General features: G+C 48.6%; 1 protein-coding gene across 1 annotated transcript in view; it reads right to left on the reverse strand.

Moving 5' to 3' along the window:
* Window positions 1-25,344, reverse strand: part of SKAP1 (src kinase associated phosphoprotein 1) — a 382,276-nt gene that overhangs the window by 249,289 nt on the left and 107,643 nt on the right. The gene's annotated exons all lie outside the window — the stretch shown is intronic.

The raw sequence follows: 25,344 nt of genomic DNA on the forward strand, positions 1-25,344 counted from the left end.
TTCTGGGCTAAATTCATGGGAGTAAAATTCATAAAAAGCAATGGCAAGAAATTCATAAAACAATAGAGCAACAAAGATCACAGACGGCTCAGTCCGCAGTACAGCTGCTGGACTGGGTTGCATATTTACAAGAACAAGCAAGCTTAGTCTATGTGCTCCAAAATACACTTCCACCCCCCCTTGCTGTCTGCGTCAATCCGCAGAGCAGGGTCGGTGAGCGGCGAGAAGGGCTTCAGACACACAGTTCTAGTCCTCATGGAGGTGGCGCTGCTGGCGGTCGTTTGGAGACGGGCCGTGGGCTGGGAGGCAGAGTAATATGTCCCCCCCTAGTCCACAAGAGGGCCTCGGAGCGGTGTCCGGCAGCAAAGCGTCCATGGGGCTGGTTCAGGATCCGTACACATAATAAAACATAGTCATAGTTCATAACAACATAAGCAAATAAACAAGGGTTAAAGGAGGGCGCCAAGAACAACCCTTAAGGCAAGAGGAGGTCGGGATTGTAATGATCCAAACGGTAGGACAGTTGGAGTTGCTGGAGCTGTCGGCGGCTCCAACAGCCCAAATAAAGCAGTGAGGCACATAACAAAACTTGGAAGGCCAAAATAACAATGATCGGGTGCAAAGCCAAATTGTAAATTCCAGTGGCAGTGGGGCTCCAGCCAAAGAGGGTTTCCCACCACGAGTGCTCACCGGTGGTCTTGATCTGTTGGGCAAGATCCAAAATTTCCTTGCCGTTGTGGGACACAACCAAAGCAGTAGTGTCCCCATCCCTCTGGATGCTCTGGAGGGTGCGGTGGAGCTGCGGGTGGGCCAGGAGCTCGTGGATTAGCTCCAGACCGATGCCAAGGGAGATGGGCTTCACATAGCGATAGATAGAGGGTGCCACCAGGATCTCTTCTTGGGTCCAGACCGGTACCGTGTAGGTGAAGTCGCAGGCTGCCACTGAAGACAGGTTGCAGAAGCAGCGGTTGACTCCCGGGATCACGGGCTTGAGCTGGAACAAGTTCAGGATCACAAAGTCGCAGGCCGTTCGCACGCAGGCACATCCTTTCTCAAGGTAGGCCACAGCGGAGCTGTTCTCCCGGACGACCTCGAAAGGGCACTCGTTGAGGGCGTCGACTTGCGGGGCTACACAGGGGTGATGAGGTGCAAAGGCTTGGTCCTGGCAAATGAAGCCGGTCTGGTCTCGATGCTGGCACCCTTGGAGGCTGACGAGCTGCCATCCGGTCGGGGTGAAGCGGGCCCAATGGTCGGGGTGTCTGGCGTAGAGGACTTCGGTGTCGCTGACTTGGAGTCCCAGAGGCACGACTGGATACACGTGGAATGACTCGTGCGCACTGGCCGTTAATAAAAATAATTTAAGTTCCTGGGTGGTCGGTGAGAATGAGGAATTTACAAGGGACCACCAGGATTCAAGCTCCAGTTCGATGGGTGACAATTTGGGCATAATCAATATTTTAATTTCCAGGGGCAAGTGCCCGTCTGTGGCTTGCCGAATTCGCCCCATGGCCACAGCCTGGTTTAATTGTTGGGCTTGCATACATGCCATGGCTATTGACACGTTGCGTTCCACAGACTGTGTTCCTTTGAGCAGCAGAGAAAAATCTCTTTCAATTTGACTCTCCCAGTTAACTAAAATGGAGCTGATCTTGTGTTGCCCATTCGAAATGGAATTTAGGGACTGCACCACCGGTTTACCTAAGTCGGAGATGCTGGTCGTGACATGGGCAAACTTATTAGCGAGAGTCTCAATATTGACCGAATCCATGATTGCTAAGCCTCCGGCTGCAGGAGCAGTCCAGTCGGCAATGCTTCGTCTGGCACGCGAGAGAGAGGGGGAGGGATCGATCCACAGTTGTAGCCATGCATTCCAACCCTTGCTACCGGCCTCCAGATAGGGAGCGCACTGCGGCAGCCTCTGGGTTACATTTAGCTCAGCTAAGTCTATGCGGATCTCTTTTAAAGACATTTGCGGGCGGACTAGAACTCTCTCTCGAATGTCAGTTTTCAAAACATGGGAGCCCACTATAAGCGTGCCACCTTGGCTTAATTGTTCATTGCTGGCAATCAAAGGGTCAATTTGGATGGCGTGGGTCTCCTGGGTCCGGATCAGCAGGGAATAATTGCCTGGTTCGTGAGTCAAATTTACAAAGAGCAGCCCAAGCCGGTGAAATTTCTCTACTATGGGCTTGGTTTGGCATTCGGGCGTCTGTTGAACCAGTATCCAATCGGGTGGGCCGTGTTTGGCTAGGTCTTCTTCTTTTACAATCCAGGTCAGGTTCTCCCAGCGTTCTACAGCAAGGGAGAGAACTGTGCCTGAAGGGGGCGTGATAGTGACTGCTGCAGATTCAGTGGCAGTGGTGCCTAGTAGGATGGTCATTCTAAAGGGGTCTCCTGCCTTCCATACTGCGGCCGACACTAAAATAACTTCACAGTATGGTCCGAAAGCCTCAGTGACAAATGGCGAGGTTTCGAAGTTGGCAGGGGTGGTATATTTGTCTACCACCGGGACTGCGGTGGGGGCTGGCCTGATACAGGGAAGGAACATACATGGGATCGGAGCAAGTGGTGACACCGTATCAGTAGTTGAATAGCATACTAATTCTTGGGACATGGTTTTCACTCCCACACATAAAATAACAAGCTCTGGGGGTCGGATCCACTGCTCTTCACAACTGCGGAAGTTAGTGCGATCCGTAGGGGTGGTCATATTAATCTGCTGCACAACTTTGCAGACCATAATTTCATTTCCTGCCAGTGTATTAATACATCTCCAGTGGGGGTAGGGCATTAATTTGGACGGGCGTCCCTCTGTTAGGGTGCCTGCCAGCACGAGCAAACACAGAGTAGCCAGGTGCCTCATCTCCTGGCCTTCCTTTCCTTTCTGTGGCGAAAATATCCTGGGGAGACCTGCGGATATAAGTACAGGTTCCCTGAGTTTGTTGCAGCAAAATAAAATAAAGTAAAGCGGGGAAAAAGAGGGAGGGCGTTTTTCTGTCAGCACTGTATGTTAAGCGGGGTTCGAACGAGAAGTCCCAGGGGCACTAAGCGAGCCTTCCAGCTTGTTGCTCTGGGGAACTCCTGTGCGAAGGTTTCTTTCTCAAGCATGTATATTTCAGGGGGGACGTCTTTGCGTCGAGCAAGGGTCGGCTGTGCGTTAGGCGGGATTATGCAAACTTGCCCCAGGGGTCCCTGGGTACCTAGACTATGTGGCCTTCAGGTGCCCCTTGCTCAGCGGCGAGCTATTTTTATTTTGCGGGCTGAGAGCTATCGGTCCGGCTTGGCCTGGCCTTGCCGCCTCAAAACGAAAAAAACTAGAGAGCGGTTTCCAATCACTATAAGGGTTGCTGCAGATGGGGGCCCTTGTTTTAATTTTTCAAAAATAGGCCCTCGTCATATGTTTGCAGGACAACCAATTTTTGGAGGGACTCCCTCGGGAGGCCCCGTTTTCTGGTTTAAAAAAGGATACACTGAGCAAGAAAAATACACTGAGCAAAAAAAAAGAAAAATACACGGAGCACGAAGCATATGGGTGTGGGGTACTTTCGGGGAGCCTTCACTTGGGAGGCCTGGCAGGGCTTCACTATAACTTCAATATGTCTCCCCCCCCTTCTTTTCCCTTATACGGTACGGGCAAGGGAAAAGATAACATTAGGCGGGGTTGGCGACTACTGGCGGAAAGGGCCGAGTGCAGCCGAAGGTGCTCGGCAGCGTTTATCGAAAAGCGGCGGAGGCGGCCGAGATCTGCCGGCACCACTGGGTCTGGGTTATTCGGGGGTCATCTTGGCGCGGGGGATCCTGGCTATGTAAATGAGGCACGCTGCCCCTTGTGCGTAGCGAACGCACCTCAATAACATATTCCAGAGGTAACATATTTACAAAATACTGGCGGGTCTTTTACTTTTGCACTAAAGCGTACTAACTGGTGGCGCCGTATAGCAACTCACCATGACGAATATGAACATTAGTAAAAGAGGGATGTTGGGCTATCTGGGGGTCCTTTTCCATGGGAGGCACGGCCCTCAAAGCCAAAGCCGACCATCATGCGAAAGCGTGGGTCTGGCAGGTGAGACCCTGAATCTACGTAGATGCGGGATCTTCACCAGCACGGCGGGTGAAATGTTTTCAAACAAAGAAATCACCTTTTTTGGTGGTTTCAACGTTGGAAGACTGCATTCACTTTTGGGCTAAAGCCTCTCCAAACACTTTCACACACAGCAAATCTCTTTTGCCTGTGCAATTTTTTCCGAACATGCGGCTTACAATCCAATTAAGAATCACTTTCGGTGGTGGTCCTATTTGGCTTTGGTTGCCGTGTTTCCCCCTAGGGTCCCAACTGTGGGGCCCGCCTAATGAAGTCAAAGAATAGAACTGGAAAAACCTTTGACATTCACATCTACATCTACATATTCTGCTGTTTCCTTTATACTAGAGCTACAAAGGTCTGGTCTAAGGGGACACAGGGTATCTCTGGCCCAGGGTGAAGGGACATCTGGCGAATCACTGGGCAGAGGGGGGCTGGGCTGGCGGCGGCTCCCCCAGGGTCATACACAGGCGGGGCGGTTTGGAGCGGCTTCCCTTTCTATTCCTTTAATTGAGAGGCGTGGAAGTATTTTAGCCAAGTGCCTCCTGTCTTCCTCTGGATGGCTACCTGATAGACGGCTGGAGAGACTCTTTTCGTGATTGGGACGGGGCCTTGCCATTTTGCCGCTAGTGAGTGTGCCTTTTGTGAGAACTTTCTATATAGAACGAGCTGTCCTTCCTCCCACTGCCTGGGGTTCCTGACCCATCCTAGTTTGCGGTCCATATCCTTCTGAGCTGTGCCCAACTTCTGGGCCACTTGCATGTGGACGGCGTGTATGGATGAGATGAGGTCCTGAACCCAGGCGTCATTAATTACTACGGGCTGCATATCAGAAGGGAGTTGCGTGTCTAGCCAGAAGGCTTCTGGGAGCTGCATTTTCCGTCCTGTCATGACCATATGGGGCGTGAGCCCGTGAACTGCGGTGGTGCCTCTGATGGCCATTAGAATTATGGGGAGTTTTTCATCCCAGTCTCTCCCGGAGGAGCGAACCATCTTGCGGAGAGAGCCTCCTTGAGGGAGCCTCCTTGGTTCTTTCTATGGCGCCGGAAGCCTGGGGATGGCCGGCTATGTGAAAGCGTTGTTGGATGCCTAATGCCTTACAAAGTTCCTGGGTGACATCTCCAATGAAATGTGAGCCCAAATCGGAATCCATGACTTGTACAGTGCCCCATCTCGAAAACACATTATTGAACAGTAGTTTGGCCATGGTGGCTGCAGTGTTATGCTTACACGGGAATGCCTCGACCCATTTACTAAAGGGGTCTATGACAGTGAGACAGTAGCGATTGCCTCGGGGAGTGGGAGGAAGGGGACCGATAAAGTCAATCTGTATACGAGCCCAGGGTCCATCAATTCTCTGATGCTGGAGGGGAGCTCTAGGTCCAGTTGGGTCTGCATTGACCATAGCACAAGACAGACAGTTGTCCACCCATTGTGCTACTTCGGTACGCATGCTAGGCCACCAACCAACCTCTTTGACCCTCTCCAGAGTCAGATCCTTGCCTCGGTGTCCCTGCTCGTGGACAAACTGAATCAGGTCGGCCCTGACTTCCAGTGGCACTACCCAGTGGCGCTCACCGGCTGCATCTACTGCCCAAACTATGCCTTCTTCTTCTCGGATCAATAGTCTTCCTGTCTGATCTCTTCCTGCGGCTAGGAGGTCAACTACTTCTGGGTCAGATATCTGCAGTTGTGCTAGGTCTAGTGTTCCTGCGATTCCCTGAGCCTGGCTGCGGGCTTGTGCCCGGGTGGTGACAGGGTGGAGGGGACAATCGGTGGCTGGTTCCGGTAAGGGAGCATTTTCAGTGGCGGCTGCCTTGGCTGCAAGGTCTGCCTGGTCATTCCAATAAGCGGTCTCTGAGTTTGTCTTTTGGTGTCCTTTAACATGGGTAACCTGCGTTGGGCCTGTGCGGGACTGAAGGAGCGCGGCTACTTTCTGCCATAGCTGTAGGTGGGCTACGGGTTTCCCATCACTAGCTCTCCACCCCTGATTCTGCCACACCGGGAGCCAGACCGTGGCGGCTTTGGCCGTCCAATCCGAGTCTGTGTAAATGGCAAGTGGGCTTTCTAGGGGCTCAAACTCAAGCACTGCCAGAAGCGCTTGCACCTCAGCCGCTTGGCTGGAATGGGGGCGGGCTGGACCCTTTAGAGTGCATGCGTCGCTCACTCGCACGGCGCCGTAGCCTGTCCGAGGGGAGCCTCCAACGTGAAAGGAGGAGCCGTCGCAGAACCAGCATGTGAAGCCGTTCAGTCGGGCCTCCTCTAGCGGGACTCCCCAAGTGACTGGCCAAACAACCTGCGGTGGCGGGTCCAGGGGGCACTCGTGCTCGGTCCCGGTTACTAACAGGCCATAGGGGGCTGGTGGCTCAGTGGTTTCCTTTTTAAACTCTACTCCGCGGTTAACCAGGGCCAGGGTCCACTGTGCTATGCGGGCGTTTGACACTTGTCCATCTTGTATTTTGCCAGACAGAATATATTTGAGGGGCGTGTGAGTGGTTTGAACTATTGTGCGTGAGCCTCCTATGATAAATTCCCAATGGGTCAGACTCCAAACTAGAGCAAGGCAAGTCTTTTCGCATGGGCTGAACTTGGTCTCTACTGAAGTTAGATTGCGAGAGGCATAGGCTACTACTCTAGCGGCTCCCGCTTGTTGCTGGGTGAGCGTGGCTCCTATGCTCTTGTCTGACACGGCTAGCTGAATAAAGAATGGCTGGGTAACATCTGGATGGGCTAGGGCCGGGGCTGCGGCCAGGCTGCGCTTCAGTTCGGCTAAGGCTGTCTGTTGATCCGGTCCCCACTCCCAGGGAGTGTTCTTCTTGAGGAGAGCATAAAGGGGGCGAGCCTTGTCTGCAAAGGACTCGATGAAGTCTCGGGAAAAGTTAAAAGTTCCTAGAAGGGCTCTGAGGGAGGGGACATTGGTGGGTGCAGGCAGCTTGGAAATGACCTCCATTCGCTGGGCATCCAGGGTGCGTCCCTCGGGTCCCAGGGTCAGACCCAGGTACTTGACGCTGGTCTGAACCAATTGGGCCTTTTCCCTGCTTGCCTTGAACCCAGTCTCGCGGAGGAGTTCCAGGACTTCCCTGGTGATCTGGCGGGCTAATTCTTCCGTAGGGGCGTGGACTAAAATGTCATCCACGTAGCTCAGTACGTGGGGCCTCGAGGAGGGTTGGAGGCGTTCCCACATCTGAACTACATGGGCATGACAAATACTGGGGCTGGAGTGGAATCCCTGGGGTGTCCGCTTGAATGCGTATTGCTGGCCGCGGAAAGTGAACGCGAACTTGTACCAGCAAGACTCATGCAACCGGATGGAGTGGAAAGCGTTGGCCAGGTCTATGACCGAGTAGAACCGGGACCCAGCGGCAATGGCCGTCAGGATCTCGTTGTACTTGGCCACAACCGGGGCAACTGGAGGGGTGGTGGCATTCAGGGCCCGGAAGTCGACCGTCATTCTCCAGGTCACTCCATCTGCTTTCAGAACTGGCCACAATGGGGCGTTGCAGATGGACTGCATCGGGAGTATGACGTCCCACTCAAGGAGTCCTTCTATGGTCTCGGCAATCCCTGCCTCGGCTTCGGCTGGGTACTTGTACTGTCTTTGGGGAGGGGGGTCCTTTCCTTCAATCAGGACGCAGGCGCCCTTCACTATCCCACACTCGGCTTTGTCTGTCACCCAAACTTCGGGAAAGTCCTGAACCCAGGGGTCTCCTGTGATGGGGGCGAGAGGCAAAGGGGCCTTAAGGGCTGCACATCGATGGACTGCATTGACGAAGTCTGGGCCTCCTGGGATGCGCCACAGGAGCCCATTTGCTAGGTCAATGGTCAGTCCCTCGGCTCGGAAAAACGGCATACCCAAGAGTCCATCATCTTCTCCCCGGTTTGCGCATGCCGAAATCCTGGTGGCCAGGTTCCCAACGGAGAGGGGGATGTCCTGCCAGACCGGGGATTCTTGCATGCTGCCTCCGAAACCGGCGAGCTGCATGGTAGTAGAGGTTTGAGTTCCCTTTGTGACTAAGGTGGGCCGGAGTATATTAAGTGAAGCTCCGGTATCTATGAGGAGGGTGGCAGGCTTCTTCTTTTCCCCGGGAGTCCCGATCCCTGCCTTCACTGTCGGTCTCCCCCATGTGTCCGGCTTTAGTTTGGCAACTATGCCCACGGAAGGAGACTGGGACTCGGGGCGACCCTATTCTGATCCTGCACCCTGGTCGGTGGAAGCGGCGCTCCCTCTGAAGGGGTTGTTGGGGCACGGGCGTTCCTGGACCGCAGCTATCGGGGGACTCGAGAAGGGAGGGTCTGGCGGTAAAGGGGGCGCCGACGGGGGTACTGGGGGCTGCTGCTGGTCTTCCCACTCCATGATCGCCTTCATTAGAACAGACGTGGGCTTTCCATCAAATAGCTCCATGTTCGCTCCAATGTTTTTGAGGCGCATCCAAAGTTCCCACCGGAGGGGGTCCCTGGACTGGGGCGTGCTGCCGCGGTCCCGGTAGCCCTCGTGGTCGCCCTGTGATGCTCCCCAAGCGTTAGACTGATCGGGAGGTGGGTAGACCTGATGGTTGTACGGGTGCGATGCTCGAGAATGGGAAGGGGCTAGGGGCGCATCTTGCGGTCGGGGCTCGTGGGGTCCCTGCTGGGAGGAGGAACCGTAACTCGGGGTGGGTGCAAAGGAAACTCCCGGGCGGTAGTCCCTTGGCCCTCTTCCCCGGTTAAAACTGCTGCTCCTTCCCCTCAGGATTCCTCCCCTTGCCTCCGAGTATGAGTTGCGTCCCTGCGGTCGGTACTGAGAGTGGGGGCCATGGTTGGCATAAGTGACTGCACTTATCGGCTCGCTCTCCTTCCTACGAGAGGCCGGGGACTTCACATGGCGGATGGCGCCGGTTTCCCGCAACAGGCCAGCAATGCTCCTGATGCGAGCTTCCAGGTCTCCCCATGAGATGCTCCCAGGTTCTACTCCTGCTAGGGCTAGGCGAGTGGTGCTATTGAGACCATCTATAACTGCCCTTCTGAATTCTAGCTCATCGAAGTCGGGTACATCGCTTGCATCTAGGTCCACTTTGTCTGCTAGCTCAGCGAGAAGCTGCTTCCTAGCCAAGTATGCCTCTGGGTCCTCTCCGGGCTTTTGGGACTCTGCAATGTACAGGGCTTTTAAGCTTTTGGTGGGCCATAGGAATGCGCACAGTTCCTTGATGGACCCATACTGACTGCGGGTGGCTAGCCTTCGATTAGAAACGTAAGCATTAAGGGCTGTGACTATTTCGGGGCTGGCACAGTGGCGGGCCAGTTGGGCCACATCGGAACCACTAGCGGAGGGCTGGGAGGTGGTCACATGGGTGAACCACTGGATAGCCGTGTCTCGGTTTAGGGGCCCCATGCGATCTGCTATGGCTTGGAGCTCATCGGGCCTCCAATTGCGGGTTTCTTTAACGACCCGGTCCGTCTTCCTGCCGTCCTCGTCCATGGATACAATTTCCTTAGTAGCTATCGGATGGAGGGGCTGTGAGGCTTCCTTACTATCTTCTGGGAGGGCCAAGAGGGCTGAGGGGTGCACGGCGGAAATTACGGCCTGTTGCATCCCCAAGTGTCGCTTCAGGGCCTCTAGCTCCCTCTTACAAGCTGAATGGTCCGTGGCTGCGGTTTTAGACTGGTTGTGGTCCGCCATGAACCGGGCGGCATGGGTGAGCTTAGTAATCTCCTCTTGTCCCTCAGTTAGTGCGTGCTCAGCCATATCGGCACGAGCGGTGGCCGCTTCAGCCTTGTGCTGAGCGTCCTGGAGGGCAGTGGTTAGTCCTTGCTTCTCTAATATGAAATTGACGCGTTCGGCGCGCCACTCAACTGCTCTTCTCTCGTACTCTTTTTCCTGTTCGGTTAGCTTGGTCCTGAGAGTCTGGATTTCTAGACGCAAGGCGTCCTGCTCTCGCTCTGACCTTTCCTCTAACTCCTCCTGCGCTGTGTGCAACTTACTAATGAGGGACGCGCTGTCCTGTAGGGCAGTGAAAAGTGCCCAGGCTCCATATCTGTCCTTTTTGCTCGATCTAGGTTTCTCCTTGTCACAAAAATCTTGGAAGGCGCTTCTAACTATCTGGAGCGGGTCGGGTCCCTTGAAGGAACCGGCTTCCCAGGGGCAATCTCCCTTCTTCACTAGCCACTTCTCCAGGCGGGGCACGGTGGGGTTTGCCCGGTACATTTTCATTTAAGGCTGATCTCGGGGGAGGTTAAAGAGTGGATCAGCGACACCAGGGGTGGGGCGATTGAAGCTCCCTATAAGCTTTCCCGTCTAGGGGCCGTTCAGAGGTTATTTCCCTTCAGGTCCTCGGGGACTCTTACACTGGATTCTTAGGGGTTTTTAACAACTTTTTCCTCTCTATGTTCCTTCGGGAGGTTTATCCTTCCCTCGGGTCCTCAAGGATTTTTAAACTGGGTACTACACAGGGGTTTTTACAAGGGGTGGTTTTAAAGGTTCTACTATTAGGTTCACAAGGGTATTTTTAAGGGTCCTACACTTGGTTCTTCTCCACCGGGGGAGAAGGAGAAATTCCTATTCCCGTTTCAAGCTTGCCTACAAGCCACGGGACCAGGAAAAGTTTACTGGCTCAGAGGGTGCTCTCAAGCTCTCTAAGCCCAAGAACCAAAACGCTCAGTGCTCCCAAGCCTCTGCTCAGAAGCCAAAGCTCAGGGGTCTCCCAAGCCTATGCGCTCAGAAAACCAGAAAGTGTTCCCAAGCCTTTGCTCAGAAACTGAAATGCTCCCAAGCCTCTGCTTAGAAGCTGCAACTAAGGGGTCTCCCAAGCCTCTGCTCAGGTAACCAGAAATGCTCCCAAGCCTCTGCCTAGAAGCAAAAATGCTCTCAAGCTCTCTGCCCAAGAACTAAACTCAAAGTGTCCCCAGGCCTCGCGCTCAGAGACAAACGGTTAAACTGTCTCCAAGCCTCGACCAAAAGACTAAATGCGCTCAAGGACTGCCTCTGCAAGTCCCCAAGCAAAAGTGCTCAGGAGTAAATTTACTGTACTCCCAAGCGGAAAAGCGCTCAAGAGTTCTAACAACTCCCAAGCAAAAGTGCCCAAGAGTCCCACTGACTCCCAAGCTAGGTGCGCCCACGAGTCTGACTTAAAACTCGCAAGCGGAAAGGCGCCCAAGAGTCTAACTTAAAACTCTTAAGCACGGTGCGGCCGGCTGCCGCGGGGCTTCAGGAACCTGGCTTTAGATTCCCAAAGCTAAACTGACCAAACGGACTAACGATCCCTTCACGTTTCCTCCGGAGCGGGGATTGAAGCCTAAGTGCTGGCAGGAACGGGGTTTGGACGGACTTAGGAGAGACGGGGGAGGGCGGAAAAGAATTTTATATGTGCTGCTTCAGGATATATATATAAATCTATAGAGCCTACCTCTGGGATCCCACCCACATAGACGCGTTTAGGCGGCCCGGAAGGTGGCCAGGAACTTCACCAGTTCAGAGGTCCTCACCCACAGTACACCGGTTATAACGGCTGGAGGGCCTCGCGGTGCACCACAAAAGGCAAGTAGTCCAAAGCTGGCTGAAGGAGGAAATGGGGGAAAAGCCAACCCACAAGATAGAAATGCTCGCTAGAGCCACACACACTCACACTTTTAATTCCCTGAGCTAAATTGCGCTCTTTACACTGAGGTCTGGAAAATTTTCCTCTAAGTGAGTTCGCTGAAGACACGCGTGTCGACTCACGTGGATTCACACGAACTGGGTTATGCCCGCATCCTCCACCAGTAAACTGTTACCAGAACTGCTTTTTATTATAAGGGGGAAATTAGCTATAGCAGTCTGTAACTTAAAATTAGCGCGGATCTTAACCTATGTCTACGGAGGTCCCGATCCCAGACACTCAAGTGAAAAAGAGGCAGACTACAAATAGGTTCAAACACGTGTATTTAGTGTGGCGTAAGCCTAAACTTGCACAAGCATACAAAGAACATACAAGACCTAAGAAACACAGAGTAGGAAATATAGAGACTTTCGCATTAGCGGGTTCCCAACGATGATAAGGGAAATACTCACAATCCTGGAGCGAAGCAGAGACACAGCAGCGAGGGTGGCCCAATGCCAGCACTGGGACCACAGACGGACAGCAAGGAAGTCTGGATAGGAATGGCCTAAGCACCGAGTGGTCTGGGAGACCAGCTTAAATACCCCAAAACGTACCCTGGGGCTGGTGCTGTACTTGGTGGTTCTCACAGATTAAAACAAAGGTTCTAATGGGCTACTGAATGGTTTAGATGGGCCACTTTAGTAATCAGATTGTGATAAGTGACACCTCAGGAAGAGGGGACAAAAGAGGGAGGGGGAAATCCAAGTGGGCTGAAAGGATGTTCCAGCGGACAGGGCTTGTCCTGATGTCATCAGCTCTGGAATGCGGAGGTTTCTTTGAGATGCATTCTCTAAGTGCTTGGGATGGTCTGCGCTTAGTTCCTTCTCCGGGGCGGCTCCTAAGATATGCAGAGCGGGGCGAGGTACTCTCGCTGCAGACGTGGTGTGCCCGCTTCGCCGAAATGGCTTCTCAAAGCAGTCTCTTCCTCAGGGTCTTCTGGCTGCCTAGGAACATGGATGCCGGCTGGGCATGGCTGGGGCTGGATAGCAGGCTGCCCGGTAGCGAGGGCAAGCTCGGCGACCGGCTCACGGGAGGCTCCAGGCGGGAACTGACCAGGGAGCGCCTAGCCAGGCTCGCTGGAGGTTTCCCCGGCAGGCGCCCGGCTGCTAGCAGCGGCTTGGGCCCATATGAGGCAGGCTTCCATGGAGGCAGGGGGAACAGTACTTTAAAACACAGTCCAAGGCAGGGAACAGGCACGGCCCGTGGCAGATGGCAATGCAGGCACGGGGCACACTTGTAACACAGTCCAAACACACACTGGGAAGTCCAGATATAGGTCAGGGCAGGGCTGCCCAGAAAGAGAGTCCTTTGTGCAGTTATCCAAACATGGAGTCAGTAAACTACACAGTCTATTACAGCAGCAGGGTAATTGACACGCAGGCAGGAAACTGACACGTGTAACAGAACACACACGTGCAGGGCAATCTTTGTGTAGCAGTAAACAGCAACGCAGGAAACTTTAACACAGTCCATGGCAGGCTTTAAAGCAGGGGAGGGGGCCTGCTTGGCAACAACATGGACTTCAACTTCTTTATGACCATACATATTTTAATTTTGAGCAGATCTGACTTGTTTACAAGACATTTGGTTTAAGAGATGCTTGGGCTGAATGAGTTCACATGTGCTCCCCGCAGCATCAAGCAATAAATGGCATATATGAAAGAGCTGTAAGAGATCAATCACCATAGATAATGCCACTTCAGAACACAGTATTGGCCCTTTCCACACACTCTTGTAGGGACGGTCCACTCATGGAACACTGGTGATGCCTCTGCAAAACGCTTGTGGGCTGTTTGGCTTCCATTTTTGGGGCGCCTTTTCTGGGACCACAGAAAGCGCATTTCCAGAAAAGGCGCTAAAACAACGGAAACCAAACAGGCCGCAACCGTTTTGCAAATGGAGACATCTGGATTCCTGGGGAAAAGCCAGGAATCCAGTGGGACGTCCCTATAAGGGTGTGTGGAAATGGCCATTATATACTGAAGAGTAATCAATTGATGCATAGACCTGTGTGAATTAACCTACAAAGGTTAGATCTAATTTTTTAAAAAATCAGTTTAAGGCAGTCCCAACACCACTCATGCTCCAGAATGTATGGCAGTGGTAAGTTAAGATTGCCACCTGAACTTCCTGCCACAAGAATGCTACAAACATTGGCTTGGATCCAGCAATGCACAAGTGGAAATGTAAATGGACTGCACAATTTTTCTTGCACAAGATGTTGTTTAACACCTAGGGCTTTTCTCTCTGCATATTATAGTGCCCGTCCAAGTAAGTAGCATAAGTAGCTATTGCAGTCTTTTTCTTGCATTTCTGCTTGTGTAAGAGCACTAGTGCAAGTGGAAATTTTTCACTGGATCTAACCCATTGTACAATTTGGTATTCCACACTCAATAACAACTTAGGGTTTATGCAGCTATACTTTCCCCTTGTTCTTTCAGATCCCCACCTACCCACTAGTATTACTGTTACATCCACTCCTTCAAACGGGCATTCCAGGTCATGCATTTTGGCATGGAGGTCTTTTGTTCATAGGGTCGCCATAAGTCAGAAGCAACTTGATGACACATTACATACACACACAACCAAGTTTTTATTATATATTTATGCAGCACTGACTACATGTCCACTGTGGCACCCTTAACATGCAGAAAAGAAGATTAGGGCTAGAAAAGGAAGAGAAAACACCAATTTGTACCAATTAACAGAACAAAAGAAACACCCACCAAAACATCCACCCTTCCCCTTACTCCATCAAGTTCTTTCTCAGGACCTCCCCCACCCACATTCTAAATAGTAATCTCTGGTACTGCAGCAATCTGCTCCTTTTCTGGCTAGGCAGGTGGGCATTTTTCTACACATTCCACAGAGAAGCTTATTTCACCAGTTCCATCACACTCACAACTTGTCCTTAATTCTGTAAATGGTTTCACTAGGAAATTTTAAACTTCATAAGTTTATTGACATGCAAGTCATCTTCATTAAGCCTGTTTGGGCATGACCCCTGGAATATTTGAGAATTTTTTACACAGTATAAACCAGAGAGAGAGAAAGATAGCTGAAAAACATGCAAATGATGCAAACACACACAACCTAATCAGGTAGGTTAGCATTATTATACCCAGCCTGCAGATGGGAGGCCAAAAGGACATGACCTAACTAGCAAGTGGATGCTAGTTTCAACACTTGGGACCATTACTTTTTTATTATCTTGAAGTGGCAGAGTTTGATCTGCTGGAGCAGACTGGGATGGGGGGTGTTAAAGGGTGAAACCAGTTCTGTCCAGCCACTGCAAGATCTCCAACTTTCTGCATATGCTCTGATGGATTCTGATCTGCATTATCTATTTGGCATTCTTCACAAGTTCCAAGACGGAGATCCTGATAGACACCAGCTGAAACCCATCCCTGTTTTTAATTCCTCTATTAAGGAACTGTTGCTTCCTGCATTCGCACGGCATTCCATGAATGCTGGAAGCACTGTGTAGAAACAGTTCTGGGGAGAAAAACAGAAAGGTCTCTTATTCCAAAATGAGTCACACAATAGCAGACAAGGTGACTGTCTTAGTTTAAGTACAAGGACTGTTTCTCTTATGAGATTCCAAGGTGATCTAAAGAAGGGCTGTGAACATATTTTGGTGATGATGTGCATTCTGAAGGGAAGAAAAGAGGGGAAAGCAAAGGGAAAGATGAGGGTATTCTGCTTTTGGTTGCCATGGCTGCCCAGCGTGCCTTCTAGACTTGGCTTGTACCAGCAGAGTTCAGACGGGTCAGCGTGTGACCGGCTCGAAACCCCTAAGGTTAAAAGTTCAAGCAGTGACGGAAAAACCAATATGTCTGTGGTGAGGGGTATGCTGTACGATATATTTCAATTTACATCAACCCATGCATATAAAATTTAGATAAATTCTATTCAGATCTCATGTGGTTTGACACACTATGCAACCAGATGTCCGGAAAAGGCAGGAGGGGGGAAGGCTCAAAATGCTCCTATTTGGCTTTAAATCTGAAATTTTTAAAAAGGACATTTAAACATATATGGATATGTGAACTCCTCTACACCGATTATTTAAACAAACAAACACCAATTACGTGTCTCAAATGTTTGTTCCGCAAAAAATGTGACCACACCTTGTTAAAAACAAAAAAAATTGTTGCATCATTCCAGCCCCCGTTTTAGTACTCCCTCCCTCGATCTTTTGTAATTTCCCAAGGCCTCGCAATTCACATTCTGTCACATTAAGATAATGAGTATTTACAACTGGAGCTCCGTCTCTTTTGTCGTTCCAGCTCCTATTTATACTTCATGCCATTTTCTCTGGTTTGTAATGACTGATTGTTTTGATTTATATTTGGATCCATCCCCTCTCTCCTCTATTTCTCCCCCACATCCCATCCAACCTTACATACCCCTGCCCTCTACTGCAGTTTTTTCTCCTTGATAACCAACCTTCAAAATCGTTTTTTAAAAATGTTATGTCCAAGATGCTGGATGCAAAAATAGCCACAAGATGGCTCCCTGTACCCCTTCCTTCCTCTGGCCTTCAACTGCAAATATGCCATAGCTTGGTTCTCTGGGACAATAACAGGAGGGTCCAACTGTGATCCATAAACGCCGTGTATTTTCATTCTGGACTAAATGGACCACAGCCGTATCCATTGGTGCGTAAGCCAAAATGCAATACTGAACCAAAAAGAACACAGATTGACCGCAGCATTACCAAGCAGTAACTTTCCCCATAAGCACATCTTTCTAGATGGAAACATATTTTTTCCTCTTATTTGCTGCTTTTAAGTAATTGAAGAAAACATTCATGGTCTACATAGAATCATTGAGCGGGAAACCAAATTGTGATGTAGTTTGCCCCTATTCATGAGTGGGTCTACACAACTTCTGTCTCCCCCAAATGCAGGCCCCACAAGAGAGAGCCTACAGTAGTCAAGTTGAAGACATAAACCTGTACCTAGACTGCCATTCTTTAGACTGTAAGTGGCAACTCACATAAAAGAATGCTGCTGTATAAAAAAAATTCCATGCATTCAGAAAACTAGATGCCAGGGAGAAGGCTACATTAGAACCCTTTATCTGACATGCTAGCTTTCTAGATATGGGTAATTCCTAGGGGGAGGGTAGATGAGCATTCAGTGTATGAGCCCCCATCTGCAAGTTTCAGTGGTATAGATCAGTCCGTTTTCTACCTTTAACTGTATTTATATGTTTTAATGCCTATTGAGCATTTTATTGTAACCCATCTGAGCCTGTTTGAGGGGAGGGCAGGCTATAAACTGAATGAATGAATGAATGAATGAATGAATGAATACATACATGCATGCATGCATGCATGCATACATACATACATACATACATACATACATACATACATACATACATACATACATACATAAACAAACTTAGTGAAACACAGACATGGCCTATAAACAAAGAGCGGGTCCTATCACCAAAACTGATCTGTGAGCTAGTAGCCCAGATTACTAAAGCATGCGAACCGAGCAACCCAATGTATTATGAAGGCAATGATCAAGAACAATAAAATACAACATCTAGCATACTCTTAAGAACACCAAATCAGAATGGTTTTTGCAGCCACCACTGTGAAAACCACCACGTTATTTGTGGACCATGTGCAGCCTTTTGATATTAGCTTTGTTATTATGGGACACCTATCAAAAGAAAGATCCAGTTGTAATCTACAGCAGTGGTCTTCTACCTTTCCAGACCCAGGACCCCACGGAGCTACAAGCACATGACAGGAACTTACATGACATCAGAATCATGAGACAGAAAGAGAGGGACCCCAGTTTATGACTGCACTGGTGCCAAGCCCAGACCCTGAGCAGTAGACCAAATTAGTTGGAGACAGGAAACAAAAGGCAACCGCAAGACATGAAATGTAGTGAGAAACAAGCCAAGGGTCAAAACCATGAAGGAATCTTCTCAACTACAGAGTGACCTCACCGTAGTGGTGCCCTCCTGCTCTCCTCAGCATGGCTGCAAAGAGAGGCAGAAGGCATGGCGCACACACACACAGAAAGTTCTTCAAAAGGTGACAGAAAAAACGACTGCTCTATAGGGACTGTAAAAAGTGCTGTAGCACCTTTAAGAGTAACCAACTTTACTGAGGCATAAGCTTTCAGGAACCATAGCTCTCTTCATCAGATGCATTAAGAAAGGACTGTGTGACCCATCTATGAGTTCTGGACCATGAGCTGAAGACCACTGTCCTAGAATGCCAGCCCTAACAAACGACTGAAATATTTTGGCTCAGCAAGCTTTTAAGGACTGTGTATAATGTAACATTTTTCGAGAACAGCATAGCTGAAAGAATCTGAACATCATCATCAATATGCCTGAAAATAAAATAGCTGGTCCTCCTGACCCTAACATTCCCTTCAACAGAACTCACAATGGCTGGTCTTGGACATTTTTCAACATGCTACAAAAATGATCCCTTCTGGCTCTGAAACTGAGCTATTTTTTTCTTGTGACATATCAAGATTAAAGGGGAGGGGGGAATAGGAAAATGGAACCCCTCTGGAGAGTCCTTCACATCACTTCCCAAGTCACTAGTTGGACTATTTGTTTACCCCCCGTTCCACCATCAAAAATCATTTAAAGGAAACCCAGGTTGTCTAATAACATTTCTACCATCTCAAACACAATAGAGGAAACAGAGGGGGATCACAATGGAGGAGGTTGAAATAGGTATCCTGCTCTATCTATTCCACTGATTTATGGCAAGTAATTGTACTTAATTTTTTTTTTTAGTTTATGGCCGTTCCCACACGGCTTACTTGAACCTGGAACGCTGCGCAGCATGCCGAAAAAAACGCGGAAGATCGCGTTTTCTCTCGCGAGTTTTTCTCTTGCAAAACTCGCAAGAGAAAATGTGATCTGCTTTTTTACGGCATGCTGTGCAGCGTTCCGGGTTCAGGTAAGCTGTGTGGGAACGGCCTATATCTATTCATTTAATTTAAAAAAAGCTTATATCTATTTTTGAATGAGAGTAGTAGATGGCCCCACTTAGTCCAAACAGGAGATGCTAGCACTCAAGAACAAAGTTTTAAACCCCATTTGAACTTTCATAAAGGTAAGATGGTACAGTCCTTCCATACTTGTTCTTCAGAACACTGGGGTAAAGGGGATGTTTTCCTAATTGGAAAGAATTTTAGGCCTAACACTCGCCCAATTTTCTAGTTAAGTTGGTTACATGGGATGGGGAATATTCGGACATGCACCCTCCTCCCCATACTATCAAATAAATACTGTTCTAGAACAACTTGCCTGGATGTTTACATTGGTTCAAGTGCTGCTTCAGGAAGATACCCAGGCTTTCATGAGGAGAGGCATTCCATAACTTGTGGAGAAGGCTCAAAATGAACATTAGCAAAAGCCTTCTGTGAAAAATTCGATACATTGGTTCAAGGGGGAATATCAGAGAATATAGTAGCTTCATATATCCAAAAAACATTCAGAGAAATTGTGTGTGTGAGCAGGGGGGATTTGGGCTGGATGAGATTTTGATTAACTTAATAATTATTCTAACCTGGAAGTTACACTTGGACGAGCTGGGGAATTTTGATGGCAGAGGTTCAGATTTGCACAGTTCAGTTAAGGAAACCTCCAACCTGAATCACAGAGTTTATTTATTTAAAGTATTTATTAGGGACCCTTCTACCTCGAAGGAACTCAAGGAAGCTTACAATATAAATAAAATAAGTCATAAAATGAATAAAACAAAGTTTAAAAACACAGTCGTAACCGTTTTATAGGGGTAAGTCTTCTGATTCAACTTCTCTCCTCTGAGATGGTACATCTAATGCCTAAAGCTAGCTCCAGAAGTTTCAGCTCTGCGCAGGCACAAAAGCTATCAGTGTGATACACAGACAGGTGCCTATCCAACTTTCTTTAGAAAGCTTCCAGTGACAGAACTACACATCTGGCTTCTAAAATTTGTCATCTTGGAAACAAGATGGTTGCGGGGGGGGGGGGGGGGCTTTTACATGGCTCAGTTAAAAAAAACTTTCACAGTAAGTCACAGTTCATAATTCTACCTCAGCTAGAAACTATAGCTTATTTCGCATTTCTGGGATTGTGCCACACAAGCTCAGAAAGAGAATTCTATCTTCCATTTAACAAAATGAGTTTCAAAGGATCCAAAACTTAGAAACCTTATTCAAAGTGGGCTTAAAATTGTGTGGGCAATGATTGGTGAAATCTCAACAGGGGAGGGCTGGGAAGGGAAAACTGGCTGGTGATGGGAGCTGCCAGGGCCACCTCACACAAAACCTCACACCTCACACAAAAAAAAGATTTGCCCAGGGGCTGCCACACTTGTGATAAGACTCTCTCCATGCTGGGAAGAGGCATCCGCCCGCCAGGACTTTTCCCAGTGGCTGCATCACTGATGTGCCCCTGAATCTCAAAATCTAACAACCTGATTGAATCCCACACTGAGAAACCAAACTCTTTGTTTCCCCATCTCAGGGAGACAAGATAATGCTGATGGTTCTGCTGCTCATTTTACTTTTGAAAGACAGAGGTCACCAGCAGGAGGAGAAAGACAGAGGGCACCATAGATCTTGGCTGTGGACAGGAAAAACATAAAACATGAACTCTCCAACACCTGCATCTATGGTTTCAAACACCAGAAATGTACTCCCACTTTAGAACTGGGGGTAGTTAGCAAAAAAATAAAAATAAAACCAAGAATTTACCCACTCTGTTATCCCTGAGACAACCCACCACCCCATCTACTTTTCTCCCCATCAGTTTTTGGGACCAGAAATTGATGTGTCGGGGGAACCAGGGGAGAGCTGAACCTTCAGCCTGCTGAGAAAACTCCCAGGGGACTGCTGCTCTGGAGGTCCACTGATAGCCAGGAGCAAGCTAATAATACAAGTGGCCCTCACTCTGCTGCCAGCACCACCCATCAAGGCTGCTTGGCTCAGGATGTTCTAGGGCTGATTTAGACATCACACTCCGCTCTTGCAGGCAGAAACAGCCAGGAGAGAGAAGGGTAAAAAAAACAAGCAGAAGCAAAGGTTCGGCACAACCTCCTACCCACTGCTTCTTCAATGGAAATCCCCCCCCCCCCCACACACACACACACACTTATTTCACTACTGCATCCACAATTCAAAAATTATTATCTTCCACTTAGAATTGACGCAATAACTACAACTGAGGACAAAACTTGGTAGAGAGGCTCACTGAAAGTCAAAATTGGTATAAACCATACTTTCAACACCCCATTGGTCTCCCAAGTACCAGCCAGAAAAACAGCAGAACAGGTGGGTTAAGAATCATACTACTAAGGCAGCTACAAAAGAACGGCTCTTTCAGGTTAAGGGGGATGGTGTTTGCTTCCCTTCCACAGCAATCCTTAAACAACTTTCTACAGAGGACTGGTATGATATAGTAGTTAGACAGTTTCAGGACAGGATGTGGGAGACGCAGGTTCAAATTCCCACTCTGACATGGAATCTTGCTGGGTGACCTTGGGCCAGTCACACGCACTCAGGGTTATTTCTCTATTGATTAGAGCTTGGACTATATGCGGGTGCAAAGTTCACTAAGCTCTTCAAACATCCATGAACATGGTGTTCTGAATTTGCTATCTACAGCTCGGAATAGCAACAAGCAGTTATGTGCCATGTGGAGTTGTGCCTCAGAGAAATTAGACAAGCAATCCAGGCTTGCACATGGAAAAACAGGTGTTCTCCAGCTATTTCTGCTTGAGAGAAAATAATCCAGAAGCCTATCAAACAGTTCTTTCAAGCACTAGGAGGAAAACAGCAGAAAACCACTGAGTAGTAATTTCATACCAAAAATGGAACGTCCCAGCAACATCATGCAAGAATCCAGCCTGTGTGTCAGCACTGAGCACCAAACTACATGTGAATCCGGCATTCCATGTTTAGAGTTCTGGGATTGGATTCTGGGCATGTAAAGGTCACCTAGAAAGCAGCCACAGGGCCCAGACTGCATCAAGGTGTGGTGGATCCCCACCAGCCTGGCTGCAAAGTATGATACAGTGCAGGTCTGCCAGCCACACTTAGTGCATGGCAGCAGCTAGTATGAACATAAGCACATAAGAGAAGCCATATTGGATCAGGTCAATGGGACATACAGTCCAACACTCTGTGTCACACAGTGGCCAAAAAACAGGTCTCATCAGGAGGTCTGCCAGTGGGGAAGGGACACTAGAAGCCCTCCCACTGATTGCCCCCCCCAAACTCAAAGAATACATAGCATCACTGCCCTAGACAGAGAGTTCTATCTATACCTTGGGGAAGGTATAGGGGGGGAGGTATAGGTATAGGAAGGTATATGGGGAAGATATGACAGAACAGTGGTGGAAGCACAGAGTTGGGAAGAGTCTGGCCATCCACTAGTATGTCAGGCAGGGCCTGGTTAGCCTGGGGAGTGCCTCCAGGTGAAGTAGCTAACATGCTGAGGTGAAGAGTCAGGGCTCAGCTGAGCATGGGTGTGAGGGGACATGGCCCTGATTAATAGATAACAGGGCTCAGGACCCAAGCACATAGAATGTGTGTGAAGTCATGGGACGTCAAATGCATTTAATCTGTTGGATGTGGCCTCCCCCTTTGCTGCTTTACCTCTCCCCCCAGGAAGTCCTTTGTGCATCTGGCATAGCTGATCCACTTTTATGCCCTCTCCTGGTGTTTGCTTGTTTTGCTACTCTGGGACCTCTTCTAGTCTTAAAAGAAAATAATCTGTCACGCCCAAAAATACACATGTCCATCCAGCAAACACTGTATGCATTTAGAAGCAGGTTGCCACACATGGATCTACTATAAGATATGAGAGACTAGGAAGCCTGAAGGCATCTAGAGATGGAGAAAAACTTGGACCATTTGCTTCACCACACTGGTTTTCAAATCTTCTATTTGCAACGAAATTATTTCTAGATTGACTTGCCTGGCAGGAACCTCTGCATATTACAAAAGATTCTCAGGGATATTTCAGGGCTTGCCCTCAGAAAAGGGCCCAGTAGCCCTCACTGTCACCATTCCAGAAATGAGAGCACACTCAAAACATTCCTAACTGTGAGGGGCCACAGGCTAGCTGCTTTCCAAGAGTACGGTCATCTGTTGTTATTGAACTTCTAACTGATGAACCTCTGAGAAGCTTTTAAGGAACCCCAGGGCTTCTCAGAACACATTTTAAAATTGCATGGAGAAAGTATGCAGTTTTTCTCACATTTCCAAATTCTGCAACTGAGGATCCACAGAATATGCAAGATGTACACACAGAAAAAGTCACAGCTTTGTACTGGTACCTTCCTATCCCATCCTAAATGTTTCCTTCTTGCTATATAGCAAGTTCTTTGATTGGGATGGTTGTGACTAAAAAGAAAAATGGACACAAAGATATTAGTCTTCTTTGATAGTTCTTATGAATATCCTACTGGGCAAATAACCACCTGTAAATTTAGTTTGATGCAGAACCATCTGAATTTCCATGACTATTCAGTTCTGGCTATGAAAAGAGGTGGGTTTTCCCCATGATATGAATCATTAAAATTTCTCAGAAGGCCAAAAAGTTTTCAAAGATTCCCCCCCCACACACACACACACGTTTCTTTTAATCTTTCCACGAATTTTCTGCTGTAAATGAACTTGGTGTTCCCTCACATTTTCATTTACCCACTCACCTTGTAAGCAGGTACTGCTCAAAGGCAAGATTTCAGACCCAGTTGTATTTGGGAAAAAATTGTTCGTTTTTTTTGTTTCAGACTTCAGCAATGAACGTATCCTTGAACAACAGATGTTGCAGATTTGTGGGGCGGGGGGGAGGAAGGATTACAACAATTCATCCTAAATACAGTTTAGGGGGTCAGTCCCCAAAGGCTTCCTGGCCTAGGGAATTTGAGTGTGTGTGTGTGGGGGGGGTGACTTTGTTTTATGGCAAGCTAAAAAACAACATAAAATGGAAAACGCTGCAAGCAAAGACTGCCAATTTGCTACACTCTAGGAGAGCAATAGGGTTGTGTGCTGGAGAAAAAGTGAATGAGTGACGAATGCTAGAATCACCCATGTCTCAAGTCTGCTTACAGCCCTTCATCAGTGTGAAAAATGACAACCCGAACCAGATTTCTCTCCGTCGCTGGCATAAATGTGCGATTACATTACAGCTGTTCATATTTTCACTCTAATGAAGGGTTGTGCGTTTAAATGGTGAGATTTATGGCACAAGTCTCCAACGTCTGTGTACAGGCAAAACTGTTAATTGATGTCTAAAATGCTCCTTGTTTATTTTGACATCAATTATCATTTTTCTCTATTTTAAAATTTAAAAAAAAAGAAAAAGAAAGCCAAGGAAGTGGCGTGTGTGCGCGTATGCGTGTAACCAACCATTTCCATGCTGCTATTGACTTGGAACAGACGGAGGGTTCTGGTTTCTTCCAGAGGGAAGAAATTAATATACACGAATAATGAGGAAAAGGCACAGGCTTGAAAATGCAGCCGTTTGGGGGAGGTTAAAAAAAAAAGTCACCTCCTCTTATGCTTGCATTCTTGATGTTGATGAAAATAAAAGAATCAATTGTGCAAGTCTGTTTAACTTTGCAAAGGGGGAAAAAACACCCCATGGGTAAGTGGTTGGGTTCAGAAACAGGTGAAATCAGAGCTTATTACGTGAACGTCAGACGATGTAACTAAATAACAGTGTTGCCGTCTTGATCCTGTGGAAAAGACGGATGGTAAACTTGACCCGACGCTGGTACTATCCGATAGCCATTTTTTATCTGCCCTTCTCCCCCCCCCCCCCCCGCCCAAGGCTGAGGCGTGTAGTGTAAAATGCATAGACACGGTCGGGTCAGGCCTCGGGATCGGGTGAAACTAGGTTCACATTTGCATACAGGCGGGGTTTCACAATGAAGGCCCATCTGTTCCCGTCAGAGAGTACAAATCGAGTGTCACCCAAGTCGGTGCAAAATGACAGCGGCACGGCTATTAGGTGGAGAAACATTCGGCTCGGGTTACGGATATGGAACTGCTGATTTGGGTTTAAATACCTGATAACTGAAGACTTTTTATGGCGCACGAACAAAGCGTGAACCTTGTCTGATCCACCGCCACCTCCTTTTCCTCCTCCACCATCACCCCCACCACTTGTCCCCCCCCTCCCCAAAATCCATTACCCCAAGATAAAACTGATGTTATTTTGGGATGCCATGAAATACATTTGTCCTCAAAAAGAAAATTAGATAAGATAGAAAAGACATTATTATGGTTGCCAAGAGAGATAGAGAGAGCGAAGAGGGGAGCAGTGACAGGGAAGCTTATAGTGGGGGGCAAGGAATTGTACCAAAAAGGGGCAGAAAATAACAGACAATCTCTGAACTTTGCATGCCCTCTGTGGTCATTAATATTGCAGCAAGGCTGGGCCATGAACTTCTAGTAAATTTTACCAGTGAGGGACTGTTTTATAGAATGGGAGTCTCAGTTTACTCCATTCTTTGCCTAGTCCCTGCCCCCCATCTTGTCCCAAATTCTGCTACCTCTATAGGTAACCTCAGCTGCATTTGTTATTGATGGTTTATTGACAAGGCTGTTAGGGACTATCAGTCAACGAAATAATGGCAGGTGATAATACAAGCTGGAC

Source organism: Eublepharis macularius, chromosome 12 (assembly GCF_028583425.1).
Source record: "Eublepharis macularius isolate TG4126 chromosome 12, MPM_Emac_v1.0, whole genome shotgun sequence".
Taxonomy (NCBI): domain Eukaryota; kingdom Metazoa; phylum Chordata; class Lepidosauria; order Squamata; family Eublepharidae; genus Eublepharis; species Eublepharis macularius.